The sequence below is a fragment of the Gadus chalcogrammus genome, unplaced genomic scaffold (genome assembly GCF_026213295.1).
Source record: "Gadus chalcogrammus isolate NIFS_2021 unplaced genomic scaffold, NIFS_Gcha_1.0 GACHA110, whole genome shotgun sequence".
NCBI classification, from domain to species: domain Eukaryota; kingdom Metazoa; phylum Chordata; class Actinopteri; order Gadiformes; family Gadidae; genus Gadus; species Gadus chalcogrammus.
In genome coordinates, this window is record NW_026613545.1 from 69789 (window position 1) to 90000 (window position 20212).

Below are 20212 nucleotides of genomic sequence, written 5' to 3' on the forward strand. Positions count from 1 at the left end.
GTGCTGGGTGGTTCTTGCCCCAATGGTCCGGCTCTTCCTGGTATCATCGGGCATGGGGCGGAAGCTGTGGCCAGCTTCAGGCTTTCCTTGCTTTGTGGATGGTTTCTCTTTGTGAAGTGGGTCCCTTCTTTGGCTCGTTCTGGTTCCAGGGGGGCGGGGCTTTGCCAGGTCACCGTGACCGGGGACTGAGGGGTGGCGTGGGTTATTTCGATAACTGGGTACATGAGATGGGGGAGCGCAGGGACCTGGGTAGGACCCATCTCGGTGTCACTTACTCCATCTGCGGGTACCTGGGTGGGCAGGGGCGGGAAGTCGGTCGGGGCATAGGGGAGGGAGTACGGAGGTGGGCGGGCCTGCACATCGGCCTCCGGTAGGGAGGGATATAGCGGAGCTGTCCGGCTTGGTTGGCCAGGGGTTGGATAGACTGGGGCTATCAGGTTCGGTCGGGCAGGGGTTTCTTGGTCCGCTAGGAAGGGGTTCTTGGCGGAGAGGGCTGGTTTTAGGGTGTGGGGCAGGAGGCAAGAGGCCAATGCATTTAATACTAAGATTCTCTTTTGTTTTATCCGGTCTTGGGCTTCGAGTGCATCCGTTCGTCCCGCCTTGGTTCCAGCGTTGTTGCGGCGGACCTTTGCCTGCTCATACTGGCTGCCAATGTGCGCGCGTATGGCGGCCCGGCCGGCCTGGTCGAGGGGTCCCATTCGGATCACGCCCTCTTTCTGCCAGGTTTTGATGTAGACCTCACATCGGTCCTCCCATTTCTTCCGGTCTTGGCCTTTCAATATCTTCCCCGGTTCAGCGTTGAGGCACAACCAGCTCAGGGCTCTGGTTCGCTGCTCGTCCGACATCGTGGGCGCGTTCGCCGCTTCTTCTTACGACAGCCTGGTATGGGGGTGGTCGGGGTTGTGGACGCCTTTGCACTGAAGGCCGGATGCGGGGAGGTTTGTCTTTTTTAGCTTTATTAGTAACTGGGATAATTCTTCTAACAGGGGGTGATCGAGAGTCGGGGTTGGATTGGTATTGATGCTGTCTATTTGGAGGCGATGTAGTTGGGGAAGGGCAGGGTTGTTGTTGTCCAGCAGTGGGCGCTGTAGTTGGGGAAGGGCAGAGTCGGAGTGGTCCAGCAGGGGGCGCTGTAGTTGAGGAAGGGTAGGGCTGGAGTGGTCCAGTAGGGGGCGGTGTAGTTGAGGAAGGGTAGGGCTGGAGTGGTCCAGCAGGGGGCGCTGTAGTTGGGGAAGGGCAGAGTCGGAGTGGTCCAGCAGGGGGCGCTGTAGTTGAGGAAGGGTAGGGCTGGAGTGGTCCAGTAGGGGGCGGTGTAGTTGAGGAAGGGTAGGGCTGGAGTGGTCCAGCAGGGGGCGGTGTAGTTGAGGAGGGGTAGGGCTGGAGTGGTCCAGTAGGGGGCGGTGTAGTTGAGGAAGGGTAGGGCTGGAGTGGTCCAGCAGGGGGCGGTGTAGTTGAGGAAGGGTAGGGTCGGAGTGGTCCAGCAGGGGGCGGTGTAGTTGAGGAAGGGTAGGGCTGGAGTGGTCCAGCAGGGGGCGCTGTAGTTGGGGAAGGGCAGAGTCGGAGTGGTCCAGCAGGGGGCGCTGTAGTTGAGGAAGGGTAGGGCTGGAGTGGTCCAGTAGGGGGCGGTGTAGTTGAGGAAGGGTAGGGCTGGAGTGGTCCAGCAGGGGGCGCTGTAGTTGAGGAAGGGTAGGGCTGGAGTGGTCCAGCAGGGGGCGGTGTAGTTGAGGAAGGGTAGGGCTGGAGTGGTCCAGCAGGGGGCGCTGTAGTTGAGGAAGGGTAGGGCTGGAGTGGTCCAGTAGGGGGCGGTGTAGTTGAGGAAGGGTAGGGCTGGAGTGGTCCAGTAGGGGGCGGTGTAGTTGAGGAAGGGTAGGGCTGGAGTGTTCCAGCAGGGGGCGGTGTAGTTGGGGAAGGGCAGAGCTGGAGTGGTCCAGATTTGGCGGAGGGGGAGGTGTGGCTTGGGACTGAGTGAGAGAACTCAAAAAATGGCGGCCGTGATGCTATAACTCTGTGTGGCCTGTCTAACACACGAGAGCGGATGAGAGACTAGGGGGTAACCCTTGTCACTCTTGGAGGAGGAGAACGAGAAAAAAAGGAGGAAAAAACAGAGGGGGAGGAAGCAAAAAACAACCACAAGGCCTAGAGACGTTATTCAATACATCCAGATATTCCTTATAGACAATAATCGTTATCTGTCCTTATTGATTAATCCGCTTCAACAGACTAAACCATCAACCCACGCGGCAAAGAGATGTTGTTTAGTATCGCAGTTTATCTATGCGACAGGTCCAGCAGTAATTCAATGAAACACAGTAAAAGAGATATCTCTTATCCTTGTCAACTTATCTAGGTCTAGTTTTAACGGGTCCAACAGTAAATGGAAGCAACACAGTAAAAAGGTTATTTATCATTGTCAATTTATCTATTTCCGCAGGTTAAGCCATAGACCGAAGCAATACGTCAGAGAGACATTATTCATTATTATCAATCTATCTATTCTTTCCTTTACCCGTTTTAACGGGCGAAGATAGAGCGGACCACGCATACACACCCACTGATTCACTCACAGATTCCCTCTTTCTCACAGACGCACACAGAAACCTATCAACAGACTTCTCATTCTGTGTCCCGCACCTACAATCAGCAGACACGGCAAAATAGCGTTGAGCATAACAAAGCAAGCACGCGTTGCACACATAGCCGGGTTATCATTAATTGATTTATTTCTATATTTAACCGGCTCACAAATACGCTCGTCCTCTTTCTTTCTCTCTCTCTGGGCCTCTTACACACACACACACAGCCTCTGGGCCTCTTACACTCACACACACAGCCACTTCGTCACTCTCTCTCTGGGCCTCTTACACACACACACACAGCCACTTCGTCACTCTCTCTCTCTGGGCCTCTTACACACACACACACACACAGAAACATACACCCACTCTTGCTCTCCTATTCTTCCACCCACGCTGACTCTCGTTCTCGACTCCATACACACGCACTTGCTCTCTGGTCGTGAAGGTGGGGGTGAGAGGTCTCTGCTATCCCTAGTCTGCGTCAGTTCAGGTGTCTGTCCGTCAGTCCCCGCATATGCAATGAATATATGGTCAAGAGATCGCTGTGCTTCTTCAGGCACCTCAGATTCACTTATCAAGGGCGGCGAGCCTTAGGCCTCGAGGGTGTTCTTTCACCACGCAACGAGCCTAGTTTATTTATTTAATACACAAACAAAGAGGGGGATTCTGACCCTCTTGATACACAGGTGGGGCCTTTAACCCTCTTGATACACAGGTGGGGCCTTTAACCCTCTTGATACACAGGTGGGGCCTTTAACCCGCTTGATACACTGGTGGGGCCTCGAACCCTCTTGATACACTGGTGGGGCCTTTAACCCGCTTGATACACTGGTGGGGCCTTTAACCCGCTTGATACACTGGTGGGGCCTTTAACCCGCTTGATACACTGGTGGGGCCTTTAACCCGCTTGATACACTGGTGGGGCCTTTAACCCGCTTGATACACAGGTGGGGCCTTTAACCCTCTTGATACACAGGTGGGGCCTTTAACCCGCTTGATACACAGGTGGGGCCTTTAACCCGCTTGATACACTGGTGGGGCCTTTAACCCGCTTGATACACTGGTGGGGCCTTTACACATCCATTACTTGGCCATCGGTAGTCTCGTATCACTATGACCGATTCTTATAGGCCCTATGGTCTCGTCGGTATTCTTTCACCATGCAACGAGCCGATATTCGATGTGTCACGCGTTCAGGGTTAATCGGGTTTATGGGGAAATGCTGGAATTCAACTCTATTCGTCCCCACGAGATATCCCGTGGCGAACCGCTCTCACAGTCTCACCTCCTAATGTGATTCCTATATAACTATGCAGAGTTTGGATTTTATCAACAGGTTCTGCCTACCTTTTGTTGGGCCCGAGGTGAGACTGCAGGAACCGGTCCGGTGCTCCGGGGTCCCGAGGTCGTGCCGCTCTCCGTCTCTCGTTTCCCAGTTGCGTGTTCAATTCAGAAAAAATCACGTCAGGGTCACCAAATTGAAGGGAAAAACGGTCTGTCTAGTTACTGGACCAGATAAAATGAGACGGAGAGGTAATAAAGTCTATCGGCACGAGGACCTTGGATTTATTAAGTAAAGTGGCAACGGTTATACAGAGTCATAAAGCGTGAGAAATCGAATATGTCTAAGTCCCAAATCAGCGCTGATGGTTCGTCCAGAGCTTCGCCTCCGTGGAAGGTCTGCTTCAGAAGAAGGGGAAGAAGTGTTAGAATCTCTCTGTGACACACTCTTATGCTGTATCTTCCTCTTGGTGAGGTGTGTGCGTTTGAGACTTATGTGGTTCTGTGTGTCTTTGCGTGACCTTGGCTCTCAGGCCCTAGTGTATCTTCTCGTGTTCTTCCTGATGGGGGAGCGCCTCAAAGAGTCTCCTGTTTGTGGCCCTCCCGTTCTGAGGATGAAACAGTGCATTGTCTGAGTGTTTACCATTTGCCTGGCGGAGAAATGGGGCCTTAGCTCTGGCCTCGACCTGACTATGTTATCATGTGTGTGTTATGTGTTTAAAAGTTGAATGTGACTGCCATGTGTTGTGCTCATCAGGCGTTAAGAGTTGACTATTGTAAGGTGACTGCCATGTGATGTGCTGATCAGGCTGGGGTAGGAGTTAGCTATATTTATAATGTACATGTGATGTGCTCAGCAGGTTATTTTGCCCAACATGTCTAGGAAGGGGACCTGCTGGAGATGGAGAGTGTGTTTAAGTTTGATACGGGGGTGGTGTGAGTTAAAGGTTGGGTACGCGATTTGCGAAACGCCAGCAGATTTTGAAAATACACAACTCAAATGGTCCTACCCCCTCTCCTTCAACGCTGACTCTGACTCCACCCATTCCAAGTACCTGGACGCGCAATCATGCACGAGCGCGAACAGAGATGCGCGAGAGCGAGCCAGGCTAGCGTAGGTTTTCGTTTAACAACATGGCACTACATTCAGCTGTAAATTGCACCCAGTACCGCGGGAAGTAGGGGTTTTGAGGGTGCTGCAACACCCCCTGTCCGAGGCCCTGTCTTATCACAGAAAACGATCATTTCTAAAAACTCCGGCCAAAGTGGAGATTTCTGAAAACGCCGGTTATGTGTTGTCGTGTCAACGGGGAGAAACGGGATTTTAGGTTCTGAAGCGTCACATTATGCACCAGGAAATGCTTAACGTCATGTGAGCGCCCGCTGTACCGTATTGGTCCGAATATAAACACAAACCCCATTGTAAGACGACCTATATTTGGAAAAAATATTTGAAGACCAGATCTTGATTTCATGAATAAATAAATTGTATTAATTGAAATAATATACGAAAATAAAAAGGCATAGAATAAAACACTGCATTGCCACTAAACAGTAGTGCAAATAGGCCGTACTGATGTGTACACCAAAGACTTCCTGACACTCCTCTGCCCCGCTGTGTTCGCTCTGGCTGTGGTCGCTCCGAACTGTTTCGGCCCGTGGCAAAGCGAGTCATCCTCGCTGCTGTCCAAGGCATGTTGAGACGCAGCATTTATTTAATGCTCATATGACCTAGTGCTGAAAAAAGGTTATATGAAAAAGTGTGAGGGTAGCGGTGGTGCGCTAAACTTGTTCTGTGAGCAGCTGGATGTGAACCATGGTGTGAAGGAAGTGAACACAACGATCGATTTTCAACTGTGCGCGCATGCACTGGTGTAATTGAGCTGCGCTGCTATATATCTTTTTTATCAATGTGACGAGTTGCGAGTCTAGTGCAGGCCGGTTTTTTTTTTCAGCACCCCCTGCTGAGAATACGTTCTCGCGGCTATGGTTGCACCAGATGTTATAAACATTAAACGGTCACATAAATCATTACTATTTTTAGAAAATGTATGTTTGTTTCATATTATTGTATTGGAAGTCCTGGTTTTCACTAGGGTTGCCGCGGTGTGGACATTTTCACACCGAGTAATACACTCGTCTCAACACCGGTATTACCGAGTATAAACGGTATAAACTTTGAAACTAGGTCAACCGCCACACAAGCATCGGTTTTTAGACCCTTCTCGTCCTTCAGTTGCCGCCAACGTTCGAAAGCAGCGCCTAGGATTATTCTTGATTTCAGTTTTTCTCTTTCAGCGTTTTTATTATCAATTACTCTCTGAAAAAGAGTTTTCCTTCTCTTTGCTGGTGGTGGTGGTGGTGGGGATGGTGGCGTCTTGTCTGCCATGGAAATTGTCTTCTACTGCTAGGTCCAAATGTGGATTAACTAGTTCCAGTAGCTACCGCAGGATAACAACAAACAGGAGCTTGCTCTGGGTCACGAGCTCTGGGTCACGAGTACTGCACGAAGGGGTCGCGCGCGGAGCGCGGGGGAGGGGGAGTGCGACCGTTGATTGACGTACTTACTGTCCAATGCAACGAGGTGGCAATCCAAATGATTGGCCGGAGTTTTTCGAGCCCTGCCCGTTCCACAGATGATTGACTTGTTTAATTTTCATGTCAGTACTTCTAACTCAGTGGCTGTAAGCGGGTTATGATAAGGATTTCAAGTAATTTTGCAAAAATGGCCAAAAAAGCGAATTCCGTACCCAACCTTTAACATTTCCGCCGGCTAAAATACAACCTCAGGGGTAGTCTTTTTTCAGGATGTCCAATGTCAGGATATGTCGTTTACATACACGGCCCGTCGGGAGAATAGCGGGCTAATAGCGGGCTGTACGTCTATGAGTGAAAGCAGCTAGAAGGGCATTTAAGCACTAACAAGTTGACTGGGGCTGTAACGATACACCAACTCACGATTCGGTTTGTATCACCACGGTTCGATACATCCCACGATTCTTTTAAATTTAAAAAGCATTTTATTTTAAAAACACTTGCATATCAATTAACTTAATGTAACATTTAATAACAAATAATTTGGAAAACTGAACAGATTTGAACAGAAGGAATGCTATTAAAGTATAGCTAAATTCAAGGCCTTCCTGTCTGCTCTAGCACTCTTTTTTACTTCTTTGTCTAGTGCACTGTATAATGTCTGTAGCTGTGCCTTCTGTCTGTGTGACTTAGTTGTTAGGATTTTCTTCTTCTTTTCTTTTCTCTCATCAATCTTCCTCCATGTTTCGTCTGATATCCAGACCTCCTTTCTTCTCCTTCTAGGTCCTAGCCATTTCTCTCCAGCTTCCAGCAGAGCTTTGTTGAAGTTGTACAGGTCTAGTTCTCGCTGGTTCTGTAAAACTGTAAACCTGTTCTTCACCTGGGTTTGGAAGGATTTCCTCACGTCTGGATCTTTTAGTTTTGCTACATTCATAGCTGGTTCCCGTTGGTCTATTTTCTTGGTCTTTCTGAGTTTTAATCTTATCTTTGCTACGACAAGTGTGTGGTCACTGCCAACATCTGCTCCTCGTTTTGCCACTACATCCTGAAGGCTACTTCTCCATCTGTTGTTGATAATTATATGATCGATCTGGTTTCTGGTATTACCATCTGGGGATGTCCAAGTTAGTTTATGGATGTTTTTGTGTTCAAAGATTGTTCCTCCTATCACTAGTCTGTTTTCCTGGCATAATGCTGTTAATCTCTCTCCATTGTCATTTATCTCTCCCATACCTTGCTTCCCCATGGTGCTCTCTTTACCCTCATTTTTGGATCCAACCTTTGCATTTAGATCACCCATGATGAGGAGTACATCGTGTGAAGGTGTTTCATCTACTAGTTCTTGCAGTTTATCGTAGAAGATGTCTTTTTCCACTTCCGGCGAGTCCTCTGTGGGTGCATAGCAGACTATGACTGTCAACTTTGCAAATGATGAGTTGTACCTGGCTTTAATTATCCGTTCATTAACGGGCTTCCACTCCAACAGGCATTTATGAACCTGTTTTGTTGTGATGATGGCTACTCCTCTACTATGATGGTCGTCTGTTCTTCCAGAATACATTATCTGGTGCCCTGTTGCTAACTGTCTATTTCCACTACCAGTCCATCTTGTTTCACTCACTCCTATTAATTCTAAATTATAGCTTTCCATCTCCTTTATGACTTGAGCTAGTTTCCCTGTCTGGTAGAGTGTTCGCACATTCCAGCAACCTACTCTAAGTGTAACTTTCGGTTTGAGGATATCCGCCCTCGAGATGCCAGCTTCCAGATGGGTTTGGCTGTCATCTGTCATCAAGTCAGTTTCCTGAAGTGCATCTATCCTACTTGCCGCATTTGGTTCGTTGGCTAAGATTTCTGTAGCAAGCGTTTTTTTTACATGGCAGGGTTGCTAGCCCTGTGCAAAACCCCCGCCAGGGGGAAGGTGGAGTTGGTTTGTTAGTCCTCTCCCCAAAAACCTAGAGTCTTCTCGGTAAAGGATTATAGGCTCACACCACATGAGCCCAGACAGGTTTTAGTTTGTGTACAAGCTGCCCCGGCACGTCAAGCCCAACCAACTCCTGCTGCCATGTATGTGGTAGTTTGTTACCAAGTTTGGTGCAAAATTCCCATTACTGGCAGCACAGGACAGAGGAAGCAGAAGCAGCTGCCTCAAAACAGGACATGGGCACACTCTACAAGCTAACAAAATCACTTAATAATAGATTTCAGGCATTTCAGACATTCCAATTAAAGATTCAAACGGAAAAACCATGACAAAAGAGGAAGACCAATTAAGGGGCTGGAAAGAACACTTTCAGAGGGTACTTAACAGAGATGACCCAGCAACTGAGGCAAACATCACGCCAGCAGTAGACCTTTTAGACATAGAAACGGAGCCACCAAATGTAGAGGAGGTAAAGATTGCCATAAAGGGTTTGAAGAATGGAAAGGCCCCAGGAATAGACAGAGTCCAGGCAGAATTGCTGAAAGCGGAGGAACATCAGACAGCACTAGCCCTTACGGAAATTCTCAGGGACATCTGGACTTCAGAAGAAACACCACAATCCTGGAAAATGGGCCTCATCGTCAAATTACCGAAAAAGGGAGATCTGTCAAATTGCAACAATTGGAGAGGAATCATGTTGATACCAGTCACCAGTAAAGTCCTAAGTCGAATCATTCTAAATCGACTAAGTGACACAATTGACCATTACCTTCGAAAAGAACAGGCAGGGTTCAGAAAGGGAAGATCCTGTGCAGAACATATATTCACACTGCGACAGATAATTGAACAGAGCAATGAATGGAGGGCAACCATCTACATTAACTTCATTGACTTTGCTAAAGCATTTGACAGCATCGACAGAACAGCACTGTGGAAAATTCTAAGTCATTATGGAATTCCCAACAAAATCATCTCTATAATCAAGATGCTATACAGAGACTTTGGTGCCAAAGTTATCTGTGGATCCAATCTCACTGAAGAATTCATTATAAAAACAGGAGTCAAGCAAGGCTGTTTGCTATCCCCACTACTTTTCTCACTTTGCATAGACTGGCTTATGAAAGAAACAAAGGGAAACAACAAAAGAGGAATATCGTGGACATTCACAGAAACTCTGGAGGACATTGATTTTGCAGATGATATTGCTTTGTTAGCCCATCGCCAAAAGGACATCCAAGGCAAAACAGAAGACTTAGCAACATATGGCAAACAGATTGGGCTAAATATCAACAGTGACAAGACTAAAGTCATGAAAATAAACTCAAAATCCAAGAAGAAGAGGTGCAGGAATTCACCTATTTAGGCAGTAAAATAACAACAGATGGAGATTCAGGGGCAGATGTCCAGGGCAGGATCAATAAGGCTAGGGGAGCGTTTGCAGCACTAAGAAAAATATGGAAGACTTCAAAGATCAGCATAAAGACAAAGCTGAGGATATTCAAGAGCAACGTCCTCGGGGTTCTCCTGTATGGAGCAGAATCATGGAAAGTGACACAGACCATCTGCCACAAGCTAGACGTATTCCAGACTCGAAGCCTTAGGAGGATACTGGGAATATTTTGGCCTAGGACAATCTCAAATGAAGACCTCTACAGTAGAACAGACATGAGACCCCTGTCAAATGTTATCAAAAACAGAAGGTGGATGTGGATCGGACATGTGTGCAGAATGGACCCAAGCGCTATCCCAAGGGTGGCCATGAGATGGACACCACCTGGGACAAGAAAACAAGGCCGACCAAAGGAGACATGGAGAAGATCTGTGGAGAAGGAGATGAAACAACTGGGATGGTCCTGGGGCCAAGTGCAACATTGGGCAACAGACAGGCAGCATTGGCGTTCGTTGGTGAAGACCTTATGTGCTACCAAGCACGAAGAGGACTAACTAACTAAATTCAAGGGCGTAGGAACCGGGGGGGACTTTCGAGACAGGCGCATTTGTCCCCCCCAAAAATGATACCGCAAAATATCTGATGCTTTTATTTTGAAAGCGCAACACAGCGTCTTGTCACCGGCCCCATGAATGGTGTTGTATGCCCCCCACGGAGCCTTTAAAGCCTGAGGGACTTAAGCGCCGCAGAACGGCTGCGCCGCGGTCACCGCTGCTGATCGCTGCCACTCTAATCAATGAAACCCTTTCCACCGGGCGCCGCTGCGGAACGTCTCAGCAGCGTCCCAGGACGGGTCGCCGCGCCGCAGAGCTTTCATTCCGTAGCATTTCTATTTTTGACGAGAGCCGTTGCTGAACCGCGTCAATTTCAACAGAGCAGATCGAGCAGGGCAGGAAGTGAAAAAGTAAAAGCCATATAGCAACCGGTCAATTTTCAAAATAAAACGCAAAAACCTCATGTAGCCTATCACAACTACACATCAACGTCCACTTCACATTATGTCATGACCGGTGGCACCAGGTCAGCAGTCAATCAAAGGGTCTGCGTGCGCAGCTTCCTAGCCCCTCCTCCGATAATGGCGTCACCATTTGTGGGTGTTCCCATGACCTCGGCGCACTTATCGTACAGGCGTCTCTCCGGAGACAGAGGGTTTTTCGGGACAGAACCGATCCCTTGGCATTGTCTGACGATATTCTTTATGAGAGATACAGATTCAGCATTTATTTAAGGCATTTATTTAATGGTCAAGATATTATTAATCAATGGCGTAAATATCGACGGTGCAACCGGTGCAGCTGCCCGGATTGCCCCCCCCCTCCCCCCCCCCCTCAACAACTCAGCGCAAGGCAGGCACGGTCCAACCCCCACCCCCTCAACAACTCAAAACTTGGGTGCACCATAAATACGTGCTGGTGCACCCAAATTAAAAATGTAGACGCACCAGTGCACCCAAGGAAAAAGTTAGTCTGGAGCCCTGTATTATGAACGTTACTAGCCAACGTTTGCTGGCGAAAATGTAGCAGACTTTACAGTAAAGAAAAGGACAAAAAGCGATTTGATAAAAGATGACTGTAAAAAGAACATTCTTTTTCTTTTCTTTTTTGGATATTGTAGATGCAAAGCTCAGTGAGCTATTTAACCAGGATGACTTGTTGACTTTGCAAAAGTTGGAAGAGACACTTCTGAGTGGAGAGATTTATGCTGCAGTCATTGAGAAATACCCAGAGTTGAACAGAGAGTCACTTTCAGTTCAGCTTTCTATGTTTCGCCTGAACTACTCATTTAGCAACAGGGCTGCAGGGATCATTCGTGGATTGCCTGTAGATGTACTATTTGGGCAAGTGGAAAACCTGGTCAGGTTGCTTCTGGTAGTCCCTGTTTCATCCTGTGAGGCAGAGAGAAGTTTTAGTGTCCTCCGCAGGCTCAAAACCTGGCTCCGGTCCACAATGTCTCAAAACAGACTCAACCATGTTGCTGTCTGCCATGACTATCAGGATAGACTTGACTTACTGGACAAGAAGTCAATTTGCAAGCAATTTGTGGCTGCAAATGACAGGAGGAGAAAACATTTTGGCTCTTTTGCCTAGGACAGTGTTTTTCATCCTTTTGTGTGCCACAGCACTTTTGACACTGTTGGATAACACTACTAGTGCTATCTAGCTTTTATTTGTATCAAAACTACACAGTAATTGATATTTATCAGTTCATTACATCCATTCTAACGTCGTTTTCGTTTACCTTTACCTTCACACACCAATTAGTTACGTGGAAATGTGGAAGAATATCACACACTCAAGAGTAAAAACAAGTTGGTGTATATGTTAAAATTCTTGATGCTGTTTTTCCCTTTAACCTTAACCATTGCCTGTGTCTGTTCATTGAGGCATAATATACAACTAAGAAAAGCAAAGGTATTCAGAAAATACGAATTCAAATTTAGATCAATATTCTTCCCATGTTATTTATCAGTCTACAAAACTGTATGATAAGGCCTGCAATTAAAGAATTGATTTGACATCTATCACTTCAATACTGCCATTCAAAATGTGTTTTCCTTTACAAATGTATATTTTTAGAAGAATAAAATACATTTGTGAATGTTTTGCAGTGTCGTTCATTTATGACATTTCTGTTCGAACCATTAATGGATCCGTAAGGTTTCCGATATGTGTCCCCTCCAATGTTAAACTCCGCCACTGGCTAAATTAATGAATAAATAACCAAATATTGCAGTTGGAGGATGCGTGCAGGTAGGCAAAAACCCTCAACTAGTTTGGTTGGTTTAGTCAAATATCCTATTAGCGCTTCTTATTAGGCTATGTAGCTTAAATAATGACATAATCAGGCTGCATAGAATGCAACATTTTTAATAGCCTAACTTTCAATAGATGGGAAAAAACATGAATGTCTAACATGAACGACGTCGCAATGACGAGGCATAGTGTTACGAGTAGCGTATGTGTGTGCGCGAGAATGGCAGTGTGCATATGTGTGTGTCAGTGTGTGTGAGTGACGTCAGCGAGTGAGTGGACGAGCGAGGAGAGCGAGCGGTAGCGCGTGTGTCTAGTGAAGAAGCGAACGAGTCCGGTAGAATAAAGTACCCATCCTGTCAATAATCGGTGGCCGCTTCATTCCGACCTATAAGCAGACAAACTGCCGGTCAAATCACACAAAACAATAGAGACAGGGATCATCATCACACAGGCAATTTTTTTCGCGCTTGGCCCACTCTGGATAAATGTCGTTCATATCGCATATGAGGACCTCGACGGCTGTGAAAAAAATGCAATCCTCCGTAGCCACGGAGAGCTGTCATCACAGAGAGGGCATCTCGTCGCATACTTACGGCATCAATAGGAGGGGGCGGTGTCAGCAGACTATTATTGAGACAAATTATTAGCAAATTTCAATCTGACAATTTGACCGGAGAGTTAGAAAGGGCGTATCGCGCTTCTGCCTTCTCACAGGGCGAGACAGGTTCGTGGCTTTGAGTGTCGCGATTTCGGTTTCAATACGCGTATCGTTACAGCCCTAATGTTGACATAATAACCCACTTAGTACCCTTCATACTGTGAGTGTTGATTCACAATGCGTTTAGCTAACATAGAACACGATTCAAATTCATACGATTCAAACAGCAGAATAAACAGCCTCAGCCATGAATCAATCCAGTACCAAGTGATCCTGTGATCGGATGTTGTTATGTTCTGATTAATGATCGGCGGGCCGGATCAAGATGATCCGCGGGCCGCCAGTTGAACAGCCCTGATGTATTGGCTGAATCCTCACCTTTCCTTAGAAGGTTGGTGATTTCCATCTTTAAACTGATCAGGAGGATGATCCATTGACCAGTCACTCTTCATGGAGACACAGCTGGGTCCAGGGGAGTCTGCTCTCTGCTGCTGTACTCTTCTAGAAAAACAAGAACCAGGATTTATGGACGTTTGATAGCATTAGTATCTTTATTATATCTGATAAATCCTCACTTCTTCTCCATAGACTGCATAGAATTTTCAGGTAGATTCATAGAGCGGTCACTCTTCATGGAGACACAGCTGGGTCCAGGGGAGTCTGCTCTCTGCTGCCTCCTTCTGAAAAACAAACACCATCTGGAAGTTAGGATTTGTGGATATCTTTTCGTTTTATCATTTATTGCAGGGCTACTCAACTACTTTCTCATGACTTTCGATTTCAATAATCTTTCTCAGATTATAGAAATGGAAATATATGGACAGGCTGAAAATGAAGTTATTAGCCTTTTTCCCACATTTCCTCCGTCTTTTCTCGGCATTTGCACATCAAGAGGTTCGACCGTGGGGGTCATTCACACTTATTCACACTTGATGCCCGATATGCGGACATCGTTGTCGCTCAGACATCAGTAGAATCTCCGGCTGGTTTAGGGGGGTGGGCTTGCAAGGGTTGGGATATGAAGTAGGGTCTAAATCAGGGGTCACCAACGCAGTGCCCGGGGGCACACTAAACATAGCACAACTCATTCTTGAACAACATGGACATTTAAGTGTGTCTGGGGGGGGGGGGGGGGGGGGGGGGGAAGATATTTTACACACACACACACACACACACACACACACACACACACACACACACACACACAAATACACACACACACACACACACACAAAGACACACACACACACACACACACACACACACACACACACACACACACACACACACACACACACATACAGCTTTTACTCAGACTAATGATGGAGTCATGATGTATCACTGCTGAGCTCTGAGATGGACAACAGTCACAGACAGTGTGATGGAAAATCTACATGTTGTTACGTTTTTGGTCTATCTATGAACTTAAGTTGTGTTACTATTTTGTGTGATGCATATATTGACTGCCTTCTGCTCTCCTTTTGGGTCATTTAAAGTGTGAACGTTAGAGGGTCGTGTGATGTGTTTTATTGCCTGCCTTAAATCAGCTTTCAAGCAATGCTTTGATGTATGGGTTAGGTGGCACGGCCGCTACCCCCTCCAATGGCATCCAGGGCAGCTACAGTTGTAAAGATAACCATCTGCTACACAAAGGTTTTTCTTTATTGGGGGACACACCCCATCCTGAAAGCCAACCGAAGTGAATAAGATCTCATTGACTCAGACACTCGGTGGACTTCTCCCCAGCGTACCTTGAGTATGAAGTAACACGCAAAGAGAAGCTCCCATCTGAGGCCTCAGATTATTGTAATGTATGCCTGTTATGTTGTTTGTGGATGCATGTTGTGATGTATCTTTGTTCGTACTTTTATTACAAATATATGACCACTAATTGTCAACAAGTATTGTGTGCTTTTTTGCATCTAAGAATCTCATCTGTCTCAGACGCAATATCTAATAGAGAAATTGTCACGACAACAGAGAGATCCTTTTCTTACCTCTTAGCTTTGCTCCGGCGGCCATGTTCCCCAGACAGAGCGGTCTTAGAGGTAGGACCCCCGTCCTCTCTCTCCTCATCCATAGTAGGCTGGAGAAAATACGTTCCGTCCCATACGGTAAAAAGTTATAAAAATATAAATGTAAGGGAAGAAACGGAGGTTAAAGTGTTTATGAAACACATTAATCATGTCACGTGAAAGGTTTTCAAAGCGGAGAAAGAAAGGCTCCTCGCTGCGACAGATGAGGAAGTAACTTAGCTGAACCGCCCCTCTGAGTGCATGTCACATGTATTCTGGGAAAACGGGCAGCGCGCGCACACACACACACACACACACACACACACACTAGGCCTAACAATTGACTTTTTACATACTAAATATGTCTTACAATATCCCTAGAACCAAAATAAAACTTGCAAAAACCCAAAATAATGTTAATATTAATATTAATGTTACTGATAGTGAAGCCTTTGTCACAATGACAAAGACACTGCTGCATGGGAAATTGTCAGCCACATAAATTATCGACTACTGCAACTCACTCCTGGCTGGACTTCCTGCCTCCGCGATTAAACCTTTGCAGCGCATCCAGAATGCGGCAGCGCGCCTCGTGTACAACCTACCGAAGTACTCCCATGTGACCCCCCTCTTCCGGGACCTCCACTGGCTCCCTCCGCTCAACTACCTCAGCTGGACGTCTGGAACCACCATCGCTAAGAGCTACCAAAAGCCGTTCAGCAAAGTCACACATTTTCTCGGTTTTGGGACCTCAGTGGTGGAACGAGCTCCCTGCCGCCCTCAGGACCGCAGGGTCGCTCACTATCTTCCGAAAAAGACTCAAGACTCACCTGTTCAGAGTCCACCTCGACTCTGCATAGCCACCCTCCCCCTTCTGGCCACCATTGTACATTGTATTGTATTGTGTTGTATTTTATTATAGTACTTAACTGTGTAGCAACTGCAGTAGCTGCTATCATGGCTGTAACACGAGGAATTGGTTAGCCTAGCGATTGTTGTACTTGCACTTGGTTCTATGAACATCCTTCTGTACCGACAGCAATATATTGTTGCACTTCTTATGACAAATGTACTTATTGTAAGTCGCTTTGGATAAAAGCGACTGCTAAATGCCCTAAATGTAAATGTAAATGTAAAAAAATTCTATTCAGGCAGGCAGCCAGTGGTTGATTTGAGCCGGATCCTGCCGGTACAAGATCCGGCACCTTTTAAGTTTGCCCTCCCTGTGTTCCGGTACTTATTTGGGCAGAACCGGTACCTCTCATTAAAAAATAAAAAAATAGAAACATGTTTAAAATAAAATAATAATATGCATATATTAATTTACAGTCCCATGAATTTCTTTTTGTTTATTAAGATTTAACGTAATTTGAAAGTGTCGTGAACCCTAGTAGGCAGTGTATTTGTTTTTGTTCCATTACCTGTAACCCCCGTACTAAGTCGCCGGATCCACCCCCCCTCTGCGTTCCGGGACCTCCCACTTTACAAATTAAGCACTGGGTCAGTCAATTTAGAATATTCAAAGGAATGGAAAATAAATGGCATGAAAAGTACTTTGATTTCTCCAGTATCCTTCCTAAGTTACTAATTGCGTGGGGATTGAACCCCAGACGACCGGGTGCAAGTCCGACCCGCTACCTCGAGACTAGCTCCCTATTTATGCATCCATGGTCCATATTAAATTAAAATATGCATTCAACCGATCTGCGATTTTTTGCCAGATAGCCTCCCTGTATCTATGAATGGTTACGGTGGTCCCTTTTTGAGTTATTATATCCTTTTACTCCTCATAGACCTCCACAAGCAGCTTCTGTTCCCCGCTGGAAAAGATCCCGTTCGGTCCTTTTTGGACATTTGATCCATGATTCGACATTCACGGCTGGTTACATATCTTGTGAGGAAGAACACTATGCTGGGATCCTACTGGACCTCAGTACTGGTTTAGGGCCTTTCAACAATGAGGCTTATGACAGAGCCCTCAGGCGGGCCCACCAGGCTACGGCAGGCGACTGACTTCATCCTCCATCACCACACTACACTCCCTGTTAACCACCTCAGCCCCCCCACCGCTCTCATACATTTATTTTAATTTTTTTCATTTATTTTAGCTAAAGTTAATGTTGTATTATACCTGCTTGTGCCCGTGCCCTTCTCTCTCCTTGTGCCACTAGTTGGTGTATAGGTTTGAGCACCTCCTCTAACCTAACCTTGCCAGAGCCTAGCTATAACCTATGACTTCATGCTTCATTATAAATGCATCCCCTCTGCCCGTCCCCATGGTTTCTTGTTTAGATTGGTTACCTGTTGAGCCACTCCCACTCCTGGTAACTTTCCATCCCTCCTGCCCCTCCTCCTCTCCCGATTGGCTCATACCCTGGTGAGGGATTAGGAGGTTACCCATTGGTTAATCAAACAGACAGAGCTGGTTTCCAATTTGTTTTTAGCTTATTTTTATTTTCGCCTGGTTGGCTTGGGCCTTTTTTTGCGTTTTGTTTTAACCCTATTAAATACTTTTTCTAACTGCTCTTGAAATATCAGTTAGGTTACCTTTATTCAACCTGGTGTTTGGCGTGACAAGGGTTTGTTCTGGCCCTCTACCCTGATCTAGCTTCTCCCGGTTGCTTCGACCGGTTGGTGAGTACCCCAACATCTGTGTGTTCAGCATTTAAGTGTGTTTAAGTGTGGTTACATTTTACACACTGAAGACTACAAACACACAAAGAGAGAGAGAGAGACCCCCTCCAGCTAAATGACCCCTCTCCATCGAGAGACTACAAACACACAGAGAGAGAGAGAGACCCCCTCCAGCTAAATGACCCCTCTCCATCGAGGCTCCTGGAGCGGCAGCAAGCTACTCCGGCCTTCTCTGGCGGCCCCAGCTTCAACCCTCCCAGAGCGGGGAACGCTCCAACACCTAAGGCCTCACAGCAAAGGAAAGAGTGTGTGTGTGTGTGTGTGTGTGTGTGTGTGTGTGTGTGTGTGTGTGTGTGTGTGTGTGTGTGTGTGTGTGTGTGTGTGTGTGTGTGTGTGCACGTGCTCCTCCCCTCCCGCGCCGTTTTTTTTTTTCTACAACCGACACGGTCGCTGGGGACCACCGACCCCCTACCCAGACCCCTGGGAGGAGGTCCTCCTGGGTGAAGGAGGACCAGAAGGTGTGGAGGTGTGTCAGTGTGTCTGAGGACCCTCCTCCACCTGGGGACACTCTGTAGAGGGTAGGGCTGCTCGATTTTGGAAAAAATGAGAATCACGATTCTTCAAACAATTATTTTACGGATAAATATTTATGCATTTGTAGATTTATCCGGGTTAGTGTGGACGGGGCCTTAGGTGATTAAACAAGTTTGTCGTGTTTCCGAGGGGTGCAGATATAACATTGGAGCACATTTTGCACATTATGTGGGCCTGTGCCTCGTCGGCTTCTTCGAATCCGAAGTGTTGCCATATTAGTTAACTTGTTTTATCCTTTTTATCAAGTAAACGTGGCTGCCCTCCCTCTGCCATCTCGCTCGTGCTGTTTTCTGAATAAGGTCACCACACACAAACAGCTCACGGGGCCGTGTTGAACGCTCTGGGGGAGGGACTGAATTGCGCATGTGCGTCTCTTTCACAAGACCTCACAGACAACGGAAAGATCCCAAAGAATAGTTCCAACTCGATTTTATTAATTTGGAGATCGTTAGACACAAGAATCAAAATCGTGGTCAAAATTTGATTAATTGCACAGCCCTACTGTATTGTCTTGAAACACCTCCACCGCTCTCTGCTTTTGATGGTACTCATGTGACTCTTAATTGTCACTGTTTGGTTGTGTTGCAGAAAGGATACGTTGAAGAAGAGGCTGACTCGTGATTTCCCTCAGCTGGTGTTTCACAATCCCACCAAGCGCAACGTCTGCGAGCTGGTTTTTGTTCCTGTTTCTCTGCAGGGCTAGAAACAAAATACAAATACAAAAACACAGAGGAAAAAGGGGCTGATGACGCCTCTGAGAGAGAGAGAGAGAGAGAGAGAGAGAGAGAGAGAGAGAGAGAGAGAGAGAGAGAGAGAGAGAGAGAGAGAGAGAGAGAGAGAGAGAGAGGTGTGTGTGTGTGTGTGTGTGTGTGTGTGTGTGTGTGTGTGTGTGTGTGTGTGTGTGTGTGTGTGTGTGTGTGTGTGTGTGTGTGTGTGTGTGTGTGTGTGTGTGTGTAGTTTTGTGTACATGTCATCAGAAATGATTAAGTGTATTTCACAATATATTCTCAGCCAGGGCAACATGTCTGTATTTGGGGGGATGGCTCTGTGGGGGAAACTCCCCGGCCGTCCAAGCAGCCTTGAAACACCACATCCCCATCAGGTCAAACAGTTTAGAACACCCTGGACCAGAGATCTGAAGGGCTTCACAGGCCGCTTCTTAAAGGACGCCCCCTGACCCTAGCCCCCCAAAGGGCAGGGAAACCCCCCCTAATGTCAGGGAACCTGGAGAAGGAACCCAGAAGAGGGGTCCCTCTCCAGGGATGGTAGGAGTGCAATAGGAGACGTAATAATGTGCAGACGTAATGATAGCATAACAAGTGCTATCTGAGAGATATCCTCTATCCATCGCTATGTCTTGTCTTTATAATACCACACTTAAAAGCCGTTGCTTTAGTTATTTCATGATTTTGTTTTATATGTACGTAAAGGATTTTTGCACTTTTGGTGTACATCCTCATCGTTGAAGGCACTGACTGTAAGTAGAATCAAAGCACTTACTGACCCACTTTACACGAGAGAGAGAGAGAGAGAGAGTCTCGAAACCAACCTGGGGCTGGGGGAGGCTGCACAAATGTTGCTTGTTGACCAATCAGTGGTCAGCAGGTTAACGTCCGCTCACTCTGATCCACAGTGTCTTCCATTCACAGGGAGAGGGTTGGGCTCACAGAGGGAATATTGCATTGGGAATCGGGAATTGGGAAGAGTGTTTTTGTAAGTTGTGTGGGAGAAAGAGTGCATGTGAGCGTGTGTACGATGAGCATGTGAGTGAGTGAGTGAGCGAGTGAGTGAG

At 46.8% G+C, this 20212-nt stretch overlaps 1 long non-coding RNA gene across 2 annotated transcripts; it reads right to left on the minus strand.

Annotated features, from left to right (window-relative positions):
• Positions 1–4171: 4171 nt before the first annotated feature.
• On the minus strand, positions 4172–14191 carry LOC130378881 (uncharacterized). Of its 2 annotated transcripts, none has more exons than XR_008894975.1 (3): positions 13753–14191; positions 13556–13678; positions 4172–4259 (listed from the first exon to the last, which is right to left on the minus strand). It is a non-coding gene; the product is annotated as an uncharacterized LOC130378881 (long non-coding RNA). The 2 variants fall into 2 exon arrangements; XR_008894974.1 differs by lacking the exon at positions 4172–4259 and adding an exon at positions 4376–4465.
• Between the last annotated feature and the right edge of the window lie 6021 nt (positions 14192–20212).